Below are 13,560 nucleotides of genomic sequence, written 5' to 3'. Positions count from 1 at the left end.
TTTAGTGGCGGGGTCAGCCGGTCGAGGAGGCGACTTGGGAGACCGAGCAGGATATACGCAGTCGCTACCCTCATCTTTTCACCACTTCAGGTATGTCTCTATGCTCGTTCGAGGACGAACGAATGTTTAAGCGTGGGAGGATGTAACGACCCGGCCGGTCATTTTAGAATTTACGCCCCGATTCCCTATTAACTGCTTTCCCCGTGTTCATTTCTGCTATTTTGAATTACCGGGATGTTCGATTTTGAGTTTCGGAGAGTTTTTGGGACACTTAGTCCCTAAATGAGAGCTTAAGTGTTTGACCGTAGCCGGAACAGTGTGAAGACGGCCTCGGAATAGAATTCCGGTGTTTCTATTAGCTTTGTTGGGTGATTTCAGGTTTAGGGGCGTGATCGAATTGCATTTTGGAGGTCCGTAGCTAATTTAGGCTTGAAATGCCGAAAGATGGATTTTTGAAGTTTCCGGTTCGATAGTGAGATTTTGATCCGAGGATCGGAATGGAATTCCAGAAGTTGGAGTAGCTCCGTAATGTTGAATGTGACGTGTGTGCAAAATTTCAGGTCATTCGGACGAGGTTTGGTAGACTTTTTGATCGAAAACGTAAATTTTGAGTTTTGAAGTTCTTAGGCTTGCATTCGATGTTAAATTGGTGTTTCGATGTTGTTTTAGGTGTTTTAAGGATTGGTATAAGTTTGGGCAGTGGTATTAGACTTGTTTGTGTTTTTGGTTGAGGTCTTGGGGGCCTCGGGATGATTTCGGATGGTTAACGGGAAGTTGGAACTTAGAATTTGCAGCTGAAGTTCTTGGGCTGCTGTCATAACTACATCTGCGGTTGAGAGGCCGCAGATGCGGAATTTAGCCGCAGAAGCGGCCTGCTGGGAAATGCAAGGATCCGTAGGTGCGTAAGGGTCCACGCACCTGCGTGACCGCAGATGCGGTGATTAAGCCGTAGGTGCGGGTTATGGGATTTTAATGAGTTTCGCAGGTGCGTTTGTTTTTCCGCAGAAGTGGGACCGCAGAAGCAAAATTGCTGGGCAGAACCGAGGGTTTTGTTCAAAACTTGGAAAAATCAATTTGGAGCTCAGGGTAGGGAGATTTTGTGAGGTTTTTGAAGAGAAGATCGTTGGGTAACGACTCCTTGTTCCTTTCTAGTTGTATTCCATTAATCTTATCTTAGTTTTGTCATTTAAATTCGGATTTGGAGATGAAAATTGAGAAAAATGGGAAGAAAGTTCTTAGACCTAGAATTTGAATTTTGATGGGGAATTTGACCTTGGTTTTTGATAAATTTAGCATGCATGAACTCGTGAGAGTATGAGGATTCTGAATATATAAATTTTACCCAATTCCGAGACGTGGGCCCGAGGGGCATTTTGAATTTATTTGTAGAATTAGTTACTTGAAGTATTATTTACATTATGCAATTGAATTGAATAGATTTGGGCCATTTGGAGTCGAATACTCGTGGCAAGAATGTGGTTTCGGGTTGATTTTGAGCTAGTTCGAGGTAAGTCGCTTGTCTAACCTTGTGTGGGGGAAACTCCCCTTAGGATTTGGTATTATTGATATTTGAAATGCCTTGTACGTGAGGTGACGAGTGCGTACTTGTGCTAATTGTTGAAAATCCGGTTTTCTTTAAGTAATTTTAATTGTGTTTCTTTTTCCCGCTTATAATACTTGCAATTTAAGCAAGTTGTTAGCTTAGGGAAGCATGTCTAATTGACTTAACTGCTTTACTTGTCCAAATTGCCTTATTTGGATTATGTGCAACATGCTAGGCTAGAAGTACCTGTTTTACCTTAGTATGGAAGTTGAATTGAATTGTGTATTTCTTCGTGTTGTTGCTGTGTGTTTACTTTGGGATTACGGGACGGTATCCCGGTAGATCCCCCTGCATATTTACTTTGGGACTACGGATTTGTATTCCGGGAGATCCCCAGCACATTTACTTAGGAACTACGGGACTGCACCCGGTAGATTCCCCCTGTACTGGATATTTACATTTGGGACTACAGATCGGATTTCCCATATATCCCCGCACATTATTAGTTGGACTACGGGACTGCACCGGGGAGATCCACTGGATATTTATATTGGGGACTACAGGAAGGTATCCTGGGAGATCCCCGGTTGTTATCTCTGTGTTGAGTTGTACTCCTTTCCGTGATTATTTGTCTCTGTTATAGTTGTTGTTGTTCTTTCTATTCTATGTTATTTCCTACTGTGGCACTTAATTATACTGTCTTATTCTACACTATTATACCTTAGGTTTCATTTAATCTCAATAGGGCCCTGACTTTCCTCGTCACTACCTAACCGAGGTTAGGCTTGGCACTTACTGAGTACCGCTATGGTGTACTCATGCCCTTCCTGCGCATGTTTTTCATGTGCAGATCCAGGTACCTCTACTCAGACTTACCATCCTTGAGGCGAGGCGATCTTTCGGAGATTTCGAGGTATATCTGCCGCGTCCGTAGACCGAGGAGTCTCTTTCCATTCTCTCTTGTAGTTACAGCCCTTCTGTATTTACTTTGTTTTAGACATTCTGGAGTTAGAGCACTATGTATTATTCTTAGCTTGTGATTTCATGAGATTCCAGGTTTTGGGAAAAAAAGTATTAGTATTCGAGAGTTGATATGGTGTATGCCGAGCGGCACTATTAAACACTATTTTATTCGCTATTTTTGGTTTTACTTGTTTTCCTTCCGCAAATTGGTTTATTTTCTGCATTATTAGGCTTACCTAGTTGTAGGGACTAGGTGCCGTCACGATGGTTCACGGAGGGCGAACCGGGGTCGTGACAAACCTCGATGCGTCAAAGTTCTCAGGAGCTTCAAAAGAACCTCGGGCAATGCTCATACCAAGAACGAGTTAAATAACAAGATGCTAATGGCCTTGGCTTTCAGCCGGCCAATACAGAATACAAAGCAAGAAAGTAGCAAAAGCCCTAAATTTCAGTAAAAATCGATTTTAACGTGTATCCCAAAAAGGGAAAAGGAGGGGGTTTATATGGTAGTCAAAAATCGAGCAAACATATAAGGAAACAAAATAATTTAAACAACAAACAGGGAAAAGAGACATGCAAATCGATTTGAAATCAATTTAAGAGAAAAATCTGTAAACCCTTGTTTTTTTAGGGAAAGTGTAAATCAGCAGAATCCAAACAAAATCGGACTCACACAGTGTAGTATTGAACTTATATAGACGAAATAGTGCTCAAAATGAAAGATTCGAACCACTTTGGTTCGATTTCGGAAGATATTGCTTGCCATGTTTAGGCAAGCACCTTGGTAACACCACAAACAGATAACCAGTAGCAAGAGGAGACCAATAAGGTTAGGGAATCAGTGATTGATTCTATCTTAGGGCGGGATACTGAGAGATTGAGATGCAGCGGCTAGGGTTCGTAGGAGAAGAGAGTGGAGAGTGTTTGAGGGCGGATGGCGAAAATAAATGATAGGGTTAGGGGTGAGTTAGGTTAATTAAAACGAGAGAATGAACAAGGGCCGTTGATCTTGAGAGATCAACGGCCAGGATTTAAAAAACAAGTGGGGCGGGTCAAATATAACGGGTACTGACCGAATTTGGATTAAGGGGTTGTTTGGTCTGGGTTGGACAAAATTGTGTATCAACAACCATATCATGCTCCATTTGACAGGGTCTCTCCGAATTTCTGCAACAAGACAGACTCGATCTCATCCTCCAAGTCATTCCCTTTGATGGCGCATGTGTAGGAGGTAACATGCTCGTTTGGGTCAGTCGTTCAGTTGTACTTAGGAACCTCGAGCATGCGGAACTTTTTAGGGATCAGCTTTGGAGCCGCACTCAGACGGAAAGGTTTTTGCAAGAACTTCTTGGAATCCAGGCCTTTCAGTATCGGCGGCGCTCCCAGGATTTGGTCGACTCTAGAATTGTAGGTTTCTACCTTTTTGTCATTTGCTTCGATTTTCTTCTCCCCTGATTCTATCCGTTTTATCAGCTCCTCGAGCATTTTTATGATCTCGGGGTTAGTTCCCGACTCATTTCCATTCGACCTCTTTGAGACTGGTTCGTCCCTGCGGGTGACTTCCCGGGACGGATTGGGTTTAATTATGCTCGGTGCGCTGCTTTGGTTCTATAACTGAGCTATCGCCGCATGTTGAGCCTATAACATTGCGAAGATCATCTGTAAATTGATCCCGTCTCCTCCATTGTTTTGAGTATTTTGTGCTGCCGATCAGGCTCCACCACGGATGCTATTCTCGGGGTCGGTAGGCAGATTTGTGTCGGTAGCCACATGCGAGTTAGCGTCCAATGGGTCCGCGACCGGAATTCTAATGGGATCAACAAGCGGTACCTCGTTACCGGACGCTATGTTGTTATTCTCACCGTGATGACCAGACTCATTGTCAACATGTAGGGGTGCTGATTGAGAGTTTGACATTTTTGAGTTTAACCTGAAATTAGAGACACTTCAAAGAACAAGTGTAAAGTAGTGTGTGTTATGGAGATTTGTATCAAATAACCACTATTATCCTTATCCTCAAGGTGGGTGCCAAACTGTTTACCCTCAAAATTGGATAACAATTGAGTTTGTAAGTAGTTTTAAGGATATGTGGATTAAATTGACACAAAGCGATAAATTAAAATTGCAATTGAAATTAACAATGATAAAGTAAATTCAAACAACACAACTTGAATAGTCACAGTCTTGGAAAGTCAGTCACACTTGAACTGAATGCAACTCGATCGGTATTAAGATACAGAAGAACAAGAGCTTAAAGAAAGAAAACAATAATATACTGCTTTGGAATACGTGTCACAATATTCCTTTACAAGTAATAAGACCCCCTTTATATAGTAGGGGAGTCCTATATTAGATACAACTCTACAAAAGGTAAAAAATCTCTTGATTCGCTGATTGTCGGTTCCTTATTGATACGTGCCAACATTCTTGCCGTAATATCTGACTGGTCATAGATATTTCGGTCTTCTGTTGGTTACGCATACTACGTTTCTTCAATCTCGTTCGGGGTCAGGGTTGATTCCGGGATCGCAGACTCAATATTCTCGAAGGCAAGCATTCTGACCTCGGGCTCTGGTCCGGTGGGACCTAGGGTCGACCTCAAGTCCCTCATGTTCCAAGCCCGATCTACCATGTCGTAGACGATCCCGATTTCGATCGTATGCATCTATATTATTATAAAAGCATGAATACAATGTCGGTTTACATAAATAACCTTATAATACTAAGCATAATAACTATAGTAAAAGGGTATAACCGGAATTCTAGACATTAGCCTTGTAATCCTTTTAGTTTTAGGACATAATACTACACGTTAGGAATCCTTCGTGACGAATCCCACAATCTCACCTAACCTATGAGCATTAAGTTGGCACAATTAAAAAATGTTAGTAGTTTCACGCCAAATATTTCAAAGAATAATATTCTATAATTTCAGACATCACAAATATAGTTAGAATATAAAAATTAAATTGATGTATATGCATTATTTTATTTCCTAAGCATTTAAAACATGAAAACGAAAAACACGTCAAAGAAAAGTGCTCTAATTTGATTTATATATATATAGTACATATCTCTTATTCGGGTAATTTGAAGTTCTATTACTAATTTAATTTGAAAACTTATTATAATGTCCCGTTACCAATATAATTTGATAATGTATTTTATTGTTTAAATTTATTTAGAAAAAAAAGTCTACATCTATCTATATCTTCTATATATTATTATAAAAGCACGAATATAATATTTATAGACCAAAATAGCCATAAAATATTAAACAGAAGAACTCACAGAGAAAGGACATAATTGCAATAACGTATGTTTTGGACTACAATACCTTATATGTTAATTTTTTAATATTTAAGATTTTAAAATTAGTAAAATTTTGTCCCTTACATCCTTATTAAAAACATGTAGGAAGGTTTAATAAAATCAATTTCATAAGGATCCTCCGTATTGGCGACACATTCCATAATGTTCAATACCAAGAAAAGATAAAAGTAATGTCAAATTAACTGCATAAAATGTTGAAATTGAAAAGAAAAAAATCCCCACAATATATTCTTATATTATATTTGAACTATTTTCCTACTCAAATAATATTTTTTTTCTTATCAATTTTCGTGTAATATTGAAAAATATATCAATTATTAAACAACAACTGAGAAAATATTTAAGAAAGAGAAAGAAAAATAATTCGTAAGAGTCAATCGTAGTAATAATTCTGCAAATATAAAGATCTAAAAGTGAAATGTTAGATCGATCTTTTTACATTTTGAAAATAAAATTTATGATGGATAAAATTATAATTAACATTAAATATTCAAAAGAAGAGATGAACTAATATTAAGAATCTAACTAACATAAAATAAATTATTTTTTATGTTAAGACCAAATAATTAAATCTTTCAATTAATTATTTAACAAGAGAATCCAAATTAATTTTTTTAAATTCATTATATGAGTAAAATTATTTTTAAAGTTAAAAAAAATCTTAGGGTACATAAATTTATTACATAAAAAGAGCGTTAGAGATTAAAAAAAACTAGATCACAAAGTAAAAAAGGTCAGTATAGTATTAAGAATCAAATGGTCATACAAGTGTTTGGGGAAGCACAATCACAGCTAAATCTTGAAAAAGAACAAGCTTTCAAGACTATATTATTGTAACGACCCGACCGGTCATTTTGAGTATTTGCACTTCGCTCGCCAATTCTCGGGCGTGACTAGCCCCGTATGATGTATTGTGACGTATGTAAATCGTCGATTTTGGTTTTCAGGATAATCGAAATAGATTTGGAAGAACAATTCTCAGTTGAAGCTTTAAATTTAAAAGGTTTGACCAAATTTTGACTTTTTAATATATGATCTTGGATTTGGATTTTTACGATTTGGTTAGCTCTGTTAGGTGATTTGGGACTTAGGAGCGTGATCGAAATGTATTTTGGAGGTCCGAAGTAGATTTAGGCTTGAATTGGCAAAATTGGAATTTTGGCATTTCCAATTGATAGGTGAGATTTTGATATAGGGGTTGGAATGGAATTCTGAAAGTTGGAATATGTCCGTTGTGTCATTTGTGACGTGTGTGCAAAATTCCAGGTTATTCGGACGAGGTTTAAAGACTTTTTTATCAAAAGCGGAATTCGGAAGTTTTAGAGTTCTTAGGCTTGAATCCGTGGTGATTTGATCTTTTAATGTTGTTTTGAGTGTTTCGGAGGTTGGAACAAGTTTGAATGATGTTACGCGACTTGTTGGTATATTTGGTCGAGGTCCCGAAGGCCTCAGGATGGTTTTGAGTGGTCAACGGAAGGTTTAGAGTGGAATTGTTGCTGTAGATTTTGCAACTCCTGTTGTTTCCGCACCTGCGGATTGGGGACCGCAGGTGCGATGTTCGCAGAAGCATTGAGCAACTGCAGATGCGGTTATTGCCGCAGGAGCGGAGGGATTTACTGCACCTGCGAGCCCGCAGGTGCGATGCACGGGGCGCAGGTGTGGAAGCGGTTGATTTAAGTTAAAAATGCAGGTGCGGTCATTTTTGCGCAGATGCGGCCCCGCAGATGCGTAATGGGCACCGCAGATGCGGAAGTGCTGGGCAGAATCTATTTAAAGGCCCTTCGCGATTTTCAGTCATTTTCTTCACCATTTTTGGTCGATTTTGGAGCTCCAAGCTGTGATTTCAAGAGGGGATCAAGTGTTTTCATAGAGGTAAGCTACTTGGGCTTTATACCTTGTGTTTATGGTGATTATTCATTGTTTAATCATGAAATTTGTGAGAAAATTGGAGAAAGAATTGACAATTTAGGGCTTGGAACATGAGACTTTGATTAGGGATTTGAGGGGCCGTTTGGGGTCTGATTTTGATGTTCTTGATATGTATAGACTCGTGGGAGGATAAAGATTCTATTATTGTGATTTTTATTGGATTCCGAGACGTGGGCCCGGGGGCCGGGTTTTGCCAATTTCGGGTTTTTTAGTTTAATTTGATAATTTTCGCATGGGTTTTGTCCCTTTGGCATATATTGATGATATGATTCTGATTTTGGTTAGATTCGAGGTGATTTGAGGCCGAGTCGAGCGGCAAGGGCATCGTGGTGTAGATGTTCATCCGGATCGAGGTAAGTAATGATTGTAAATACTGTCCTGAGGGTATGAAACCCCGGATTTCACATCGTTGTGCTACTTTGATGTGACGCACACGCTAGATGACGAGCGTGGAGTCGTGCACCGTTGGGGATTGTGACTTGTCCGTCCCGTACGACTGATAAGTCGCGTATTTGATTGAGAAATATTTGATATCATTGTGTCTTGAAAAGTATTGCTACGTTTTGGGCGGAATGCCATATTTGGGCCTCGTACCAACTGTTTTGGACCCTTATGGGGCTTTTATTGTTATTCCTCACTGTGTTGACTTAATAGTTGTACTCAGTCATGCTATGTTTTACTGATTTCTTAACTCAGCCTTATGTACTAAATTTTAATACTATAAATGAAATTCTTGAGCTGAATGCCCTGTTTTACTGATAGTCCGAGTGACTTGTGAGGTTGATCGCTGAGAGAGGCCGAAGGCCTGATTGTGAGGTTAATGATTGCGAAAGACCGAGGGTCTGATTGTGAGGTTAATGACTGAGAGAGACCGAGGGCCTGGTGGTGAGGATTATATTATATATTTATGGATCGGGCTGCACGCCGCAGCGATATTATATATATTTATGGATCGGGCTGCACGCCACAGCGATATTGATATATATATGGATCGGGCTGCACGCCGCAGCAATATAGCGCTTGGGCTGTAGGAGCCCCTCCGGAGTCTGCACACCCCCAGTGAGCGCTGTCAACTATATATATGAATCGGGCTGCATGCCGCATCGATATATGGATCGGGTTGCACGCCGCAGCGGTTATTATAAGGTACCTATTAAGCGTGAGTGCTGAGTGTGAGCGCTGATTCATGAGAGTTGAGTCTCGAGTGACTGAGAGGCTTGCCCGAGGGGCTATATATATGAGTGATGCTTTGCCCGAGGGGCTTGTTTTTATGAAATTACTGATTCCACTTCCCCCTAAAGTGAGTCTATATTGAATATGTTGAATTAAATTACCGATTTCACTCATCTTTATACTGAGCCTCTATAGAAAATGTTAAACAAATGTTTTGAACAATTTTCATTAAAACTAGAGTTTTTACGATATGTTCGGAATTTAATCACTGATTTGGCTTTGTTATTTCCTCTGGCACTTTTCCTGTTTTGAGATGTATATGCTTTATGTTTTGCCCGAGGGGTTGTATACGAACTACGTTTTACCCGAGAGTCCGATTATGATTTTTTATCACTTTCACTATGAACTGCGCTGAACCTCTATTGAACTGTTAGAAAGACATTTTTCAAAAGATTTCTACTGAAATCGGAGTTTTAACGAGATGATATGATTTTGTATCCTATTTTGGAAACATACTGTACTCACTGTGGTGCTATGACGTGGTTTACATGATTTCTTATTGTTAAGTCATTATTTACTTTTATTACTTACTGGGTTGGCGTACTCACATTACTTCCTGCACCTTGTGTGCAGATCCAGATATTTCTGAGCTCGGTGGCAGGTTCATTGGAGATAGTAAGGCAGCTGCACGGCATTCACAACCCTGCCTTCCCCTCCCTATCCTTATTATTTTATATTTTAGGCTTATATTGTGTTAATCAGACAATGTTGAATTGTATTTAGTGGCTCATGACTAGTGACACCCCGATGTCGGGCTTGTGTAATTATTTCGCACTATTCATTTAGACTTACATCAGTTGATTGTTGATTAATAAATGGTTTTAAAATGACTTTTATTGAATAATGGTTAATTCGGGAGTTGTGTCGTTGGCCTAGTTCCACGATAGGTGTCATCACGACCGGGTCGGCTTTAGGGTCGTGACAAGTTGGTATCAGAGCCTAGGTTACATAGGTCTCACGAGTCATGAGCAGGTTTAGTAGAGTCTCGCGGATCGGTACGGAGACGTTTGTACTTATCCTCGGGAGGCTGCAAAACCTTTAGGAAAAAATTCACATTCTTGAACTCTTATCGTGCGTCTTTGATTCAGCTTGAAAGGTAACTCTTTGAATTCCTTCCATGCATTCGTATGCGCGCATGAACGCTCAGTACCAGATGTACATCGACGACTTGTGATTCCCTTATCGGGGGCGAGATGTGATTTTTGTGTGTTAATGTTGGGCCAGTTTGGAGGACTTAAGGCCGGGCTTTGGTTGTAGCTTGAGCACTGAGGTGCTGATTGTGTGAGAAGGTGCTTTTGGACTTATATATATCTGATAGTGTCCCTATTAGTTGGAGTGATGGCTGGATAGTTACGTGATGAGTGTGATGTGACCGCGAGATGTGTTCATTGAATTGAATGAGATGAGGAGGGTCTGCTTTGGGGCAGCAAGAACTATTTGGTGTTTGATTTCCATCGTGATTTGATGTGTAGCCCCGAGTTGTGGGTGTGATGAAGAATCTTTTCATGTTGCCTAGTTGGGAAGTGAAGTAGATTTCACATTGTGATATGAGTTCAGACTCGGGAAGATTAAATAAATGCATAATGTTTATGACGGTGGAAGGGTATAAAGAGATGTTAGTTGAGGTGAAGCAGGTGGGTTACCTCCTGCAGAGTGTTCTGAAGTTTTGTGATCCTTATGTTATTGTTGGAAGATCTCCTCTACCAGTGAAGTATATGTGTTTGTAACGACCCGACCGGTCGTTTTTGGAATTTACGCTCCGATCCCCTAGTAACTGCTTCCCCTAAGTTCTTTTCTGCTATTTTGGTTTGCCAGGACATTCGGTTTTGAGTTTTGGAGAGTTTTGGGACACTTAGTCCCTAAATAAGAGCTTAAGTGTTGGAAAGTCGTCCGCAGTTGGAGCAGTGTGAATACGACCTCGGAATGGAAATCCGATGATTCCGTTAGCTTCGTTAGGTGATTTCGGGATTGGGAGCGTGTTCGGAATGTATTTTGGGGGTCCGTAGCTAATTTAGGCTTGAAATGCCGAAGTTTGAATTTTTGAAGTTTCCGATCCGATAGTGAGTTTTTGATCCAAGGGTCGGAATGGAATTCCGGAAGCTGCACTAGCTCCGTCATGTCATTTGGGATGTGTGTGCAGAATTTCAGGTCATTCGGACGTGGTTTAGTTAGGTTTTTGATCGAAAGCGCATTTTGAAGATTTGGAAGTTCATAAGCTTGATTTTTGGTTTTGATCCGTCGTTTCGATGTTGTTTTATGTGATTTGAAACTTTGAGCGAGTCCGTGTTAGGTTATATGACTTCTGTGTGTGATTAGACGGGGTCCCGGGAGCCTCGGGTGTGTTTCGGATGGGCTACGAGTTATTTTCTTCCATTTATGAACTGCTGAAACTGCTGCTTCTGATACCCTCCTACGCGATCGCGAAGCATCTCCCGCGATCGCGATGCCTTACTTTGCCCACATGGATATTTCCTCTTCGCGTTCGCATAACTCCTCCCGCGTTCGCGAAGCCCAGTTTATTTCCTCTTCGGGTTCGCATAGACGACCTTGCATTCGCGTACCTCTACTATGTCCGCTCTTCACGTTCGCGGATGCTTTCACGCGTTCGCATATAGCAACTTCTGGACCTCGATATTTTCCTTCAACGCGTTCGCGTTCATGCTTCCGCGATTGTGAAGAACTATTTTTCTCTTCTCCGTGTTCGCGTTCTCATCATCGCGTTCGCGATGTACATTTCTGGGCCTTCTCGAATTTCCTCTATGCGATCGCGATCGTTGTTCCGCGATCGCGATGAACAAATCGCTGGGCAGACAGAATTAAATCCCAAATTCGAGGGTTTCACCATTTTATCACATTTTGACTTCTAGAGCTTGGCTCTTGGCGATTTTTGAAGGGATTTTCACCTGGGCGACTTGGGTAAGTGCTTCTCCCTCGATTTAGACCAATTTTCATGAATCTCCTCTTAATTTCATCCTTTAATTTTAGATTTTTAATGAAAAATGGGTAGAACTTCATAGACCGAATTATTGAATTTTGAGGGGGTGTTTGATCTCCGATTTGGGAGATTTTTATATGGTTAGACTCGTGAGAGTACGAGGGTTCTTAAAATGTAAAAATTATCCGATTCTGAGAGGTTGGCCTGAGGGGCATTTTGGTCATTTTGCCTAATTTCGTGCTTTAGCTTTGAATTAAATAGTAGGATCAGTTGCTTGAGATGTTATTTACAATGTGTGATTTAATTGAATAGACTTGGGCCATTTGGAGTCGAGCACTCGTGGCAAGAACGTGGTTGCTAGTTGATTTTAGCCGGATTGAGGTAATTATCTTGTCTAACCTTGTGTAGGGGACTTCCCCTTAGGATTTGAGTCTTCTATGCTATTGTAGTTCGTGCACACGAGGTGACGAGTGTGTGATCGGTCTTATTTGTGGAAAATTTGCCTTTAGGGTTCTTAGGTCCTTATGTTCATTAAGTGGAAAGTTTTACAATATGATTGGGTTCCTAATTGCTTGTTTTACCTCTATATGCTCCATACGACGTTGTTAGCTTTCCCCTAACTCTTACTTGCTACTTGGCCCTTATTTGCCTTAATTGAAGTGATCGTCCTCCTTATTGTGTTGTTATCTCTTAATTGTGAATTCCTCTATGACCCCATGCATATATGCTGTGTGTCCAAATTGTTGTGGTTACCAGTGTAGTTATCACGTGCTTTATATGCCTTGTTGTTTTTGTAAAGGTGGTTGTGCTTCTTGGTTTTTCTGTGATTCTCTTGTTGCCGTGTACTCATATTCTTGGTGGTAGAAATCCTTGTGATTGGGTTGTTGGATTATTGTTGTTGTTGATTCTAAACTATGTCTGGTTGTTGATATGTTGAGGAGGAATAAGGGAGAATTGATGTTGATTAGTGGGATCGGGTTGCACGCCGCAACAAGGAGTAATAAGGGTGGACATGTGGGATGGGGTTGCACGCCGCAACAGAAGGAATAAGGGTGATGTATTGAGGAGCAATAAGGGTGGATTGGTGGAATCGGGTTGCACACCGCAACAAGGAGTAATAAGGGTGAATGATCATGTTGTTGCTGATATGGTCATATATATACTATTTACTCTTATTGAAATTGTTAAGGAGGAATAAGGGGGGATTGGTTGGATTGGGTTGCACGCGCGCAACAAATATATACTATTTACTTTTATTGTAATCATTACGGAGGAATAAGGGAGATGGTGGGATCGGGATGCGCGCCGCATCAATATATATATATGCTCATGTATCCCTCTTTGACTGTACAAGTTATTTGGTGGTTTTACATTTCATTTAGGATTCGGGTTTCACTGAGTTGTGAGGATCAGGTTATTGGCATTGAGTTGTTGACTTGTCGTTGTTCCTTGAATTCTTTCCCTGAAACTATTACTCTAGCGAATTAATTTTTAAAGTAAATTTACTATGTTGAATCATTTCCTCCTATTCTGTTAAGTTATTAGTAATATCGTGATTTAAAATGAAGGAATTAGTATTCCGCTGCTATATATGACTTTTAAATTTTAACTCGCCGTATATATA

Source organism: Nicotiana attenuata, chromosome 3 (genome assembly GCF_001879085.1).
Source record: "Nicotiana attenuata strain UT chromosome 3, NIATTr2, whole genome shotgun sequence".
NCBI classification, from domain to species: domain Eukaryota; kingdom Viridiplantae; phylum Streptophyta; class Magnoliopsida; order Solanales; family Solanaceae; genus Nicotiana; species Nicotiana attenuata.
Note: the sequence above shows the minus strand (reverse complement) of the source record.